General features: G+C 39.0%; 1 pseudogene; it reads left to right on the forward strand.

The window, feature by feature from the left end:
- The first annotated feature begins 535 nt into the window (after positions 1–535).
- LOC114049875 overlaps positions 536–3,545 on the forward strand; it is a 13,107-nt pseudogene continuing 10,097 nt past the window's right edge.

Consider the following 3,545-nt stretch of genomic DNA (forward strand, 5'->3'; position numbering starts at 1 on the left):
CCAGGGTATGTGTGGGGGTTGGGGGTGGAGGCTCTGGTTTATGAGAGAAAGCCAAATGACCATAATTTTATTATCTGCTACCCATAATTAATAAAATTGATTATTAAATGCCCAGAAACTATGTCTCTCAAACTTTTCATATGTCACAGAACAAAGGAACAGAAATGTACCATTTTTTAGAATTCAGAGAAGAGAATAGAAGAAAGTTTAAAGGGAAACAAACAAGCTTTGAAACTGTCAGAGTGATTATATTTTTAAAAGGTGCATGGAATAGAGCTTCATGATTTCTTGTTGTTGTTCTTTGTATATGGAAACGTTCCTGGTTTTTTTTTCTTTGTCAAGTATAGCAGTGATGTCAAACTCAAAAAAAAAAAGGGGGAAGAGGCAGAGCTAAGATGGCATAGTAAAGGCAGGGACTCACCTGAGCTCTCCCCCAAACCCTTCCAAATACCTTTAAATAATGACTCTATGCAAATTCTAGAGCAGCAGAACCCACAAAAAGGCATAGTGAAACAAATTTCCAGTCCAAGGCAACATGGAAGGTCACCAGGTCTGTTGCACCAGGTTGAAAGAGGAGTACAGTTCAGCACAGGCTGCACCAGTGTGGACCAGCCCCAGCAAACTGGGAGCAAGCCTTGGGGCAACTGAATAATAGGCAGCAGTGACAGTCTCTAGAACTCTCAGCCCACAGATGCCAAAGACAACTTAAAAGGTTAGCAGGAAAGGTCTGCCACTCCTGGGTGAGAGTGGAGCACAGTCCAGGGAAATCTGCGCCACCACAGCCCTGGCTGGAGCAAACCAGGAGCAGGCCTTGGGAGTGACTGAATTGGCAGTGGCTGTTTCTGGAGCTCTCAGCCCACAGATGGTAAGGGGGTCAAACAACTGGTCAGAAGCAGATTACAGGAGTCTTTTTGCTAACACTGAGGGAGGATTCTGTTGCTTTGCCCATACTCGGATCTGGGTACCAGTCCTGGGTGGCTGTCCCAGGGTGAGGAGGAGCACTAGCATAGCAGAACTTGCAGTCACAGTGGAGGGAGGACCCTCCTCATAGTTCCAAGGCAGAAAAAGAGTGCTTGTGGTCACTTATAGACCAGAGCACAGGCCAGGAGAGGAATAAACACCTCTCCTTAGATCATACCACCTTGGAAGAACTGGAAACTTACAGGTCCCTAAAAGTACCTCTGAAAACAGCTGCACAAAACCCCTGAAGCTTGGGACAGTGAGCCCTCCACTCTGGAAGCAGAGCCCTACTTTAACAAAGAGTTAAAAATCAACTAACAGGCTGGGAAAATGAGCAAACGACAGAAAAAAAAAACTGCCTATTGAAAATTACTATGGTGACAAGGAAGATCAAAACACACAGTCAGAAAACAACAAAGTCAAAGTTCCTACATCCAAACCTCCAAGAAAAACATAAATTAGTCTCAGGTCATGGAAGAGCTCAAAAAGGATTTTTAAAATCAAGTAAGAGAGGTAGAAGAAAAATTAGGGAAAGAAATGAGAGTGATGGAAGAAAATCATGAAAAAAGTCAACAGCTTGCTAAAGGAGACACAAAAAAATACTGAAGAAAATAACACCTTAAAAAATAGCCTAACCCAAACGGCAAAAGAGTTCCAAAATGCCAATGAGGAGAAGAATATCTTAAAAACTATAGCTGGCCAAATGGAAAAGGAGGTCCTAAAGCTCACTGAAGAAAATAATTTCTTAAAAGTTAAAATGAAGCAAATGGAAGCTAATGACTTTATGAGAAATCAAAATACAATAAAACAAAATAAAAGAATAAAAAAAAAGAAGACAATGTGAAATATCTCATTGGAAAAACAACTGACCTGGAAAATAGATCCAAGAGAGGTAATTAAAAAATTATTAGAATTCCTGAAAGTCATGATCAAAAAAAGAGCCTAGATATCATCTTTCAAGAAATCATCAAGGAAAACTGCCCTGATATTCTAGAACCAGAGGGTCAAATAGAAATGGAAAGAATCCACTGATCACCTCCCAAAAGAGATCCCAAAATGAAAACTCCCAGGAACATTATAGCCAAATTCCAGAGTTACCAGGTCAAGGAAAAATATTGCAAGTAGCTAGAAAGAAACAATTCAAGTATCACGGAGCCACAGTCAGGGTAAAACAAGATTTCGCAGCTTCTACATTAAAGCATTGGAGAGCTTGAAATATGATATTCCAGAGGGCAAAGGAGCTGGGATTACAACCAAGAATCACCTACCCAGCAAAACTGAGTATAATCTTTCAGGGAAAGAAATAGACATTCAATGAGATAGAAGACTTTCAAGCATTCTTGATGAAAAGATCAGAGATGAATAGAAAATTTGATTTGCAAATACAAGACTCAAGAGGAGCATAAAAAGGTAAACAGGAAAAGGAAATCATAAGGGACTTAATAAGCTTAAACTGTTTACATTTCTACATGGGAAAATGATTTTTGTAACTCATAAAGATCTTTCTCATTATTAGGGTAGTTAATAGTATATATAGATAAAGGGCACAGGTATGAGTTGAATATGAAGGAATGATATCTAAAAAATAAAACTAAGGAGTGAGAGAGGAATGTACTGGGAAAAAGAGAAAGGGAGAGGTAGAATGGGGTAAATTATCTCACATAAAAGAGACAAGAAAAGGCTTATTTATAGTGGTGGGGAAGAGGCAAGAGGTGAGAGGGAATGAGCAAACCTTACTCTCATCAGAATTGGCTTAAAGAAGGAATAACATATACACTCAGTTTGGCATAGTAATCTATCTTACCCTACAGGGTAGTAGGAGGGGTAAAGAATAAGAGAAGGAGGACCGGTGATAGAAGGCACAGAAGGTTGGGAGAGGTGGTAGTGAGAAGCAAAACATTTTTGAGGAGGGACAGGGTGAAAGGAGAGAGAGAATAGAATAAGTGGGGGGGAGGGGAAATAGAATGGAGGAAATAAGGTTAGCAAGAGTAACTGTGAAAAAAAATTTGAAGTAAGTTTCTCTGATAAACACCTCATTTCTTCAACATATACAGACAACAACAGCAAAAGAAACAAACAACAAAAAAAAAATTCAACAGTGCAGTTAAACACAAATAGCATTCCAACACTTTGGCAAGTGATGCATTCACCTGAGATTAAGTGATTTTAGGCAGTCTGTAACAAAATGCTGCTTTGCTGTAATAGGAGAAAGGCAACACATTCTTAAAATAAATCAAGAAGGTTATACAATCTTGACAGTCTCATAAGTTTTCTCATCTCTTTTTTTTCTCCCTACATTGGTGTTTGCTTATCTACTACAGTAGGCTGCAAAACATCCAGCAAAAAGGATCGGCTTGAAGGCATTTGAGGTTTGTAAATAAATCCACAATTGGATCCAAGCTGAAGAGGTGATATATTGTTAGCCTAGAAGGACAATTCTGAGCATGTGCTACACAGGTAAAGTCCAGGCTACATTAAATTTTAAAAAAATGTCAGTGCATTTGTCATAATAAATATTTTTTCAAAGTTTTCTTTTTGCTCCTTGTACTGACCACAAGCAAGTTTTAAAAGAGCATCAAGAGTCC

This window comes from Vombatus ursinus, unplaced genomic scaffold (assembly GCF_900497805.2).
Source record: "Vombatus ursinus unplaced genomic scaffold, bare-nosed wombat genome assembly UNPS02000577.1, whole genome shotgun sequence".
NCBI lineage: Eukaryota > Metazoa > Chordata > Mammalia > Diprotodontia > Vombatidae > Vombatus > Vombatus ursinus.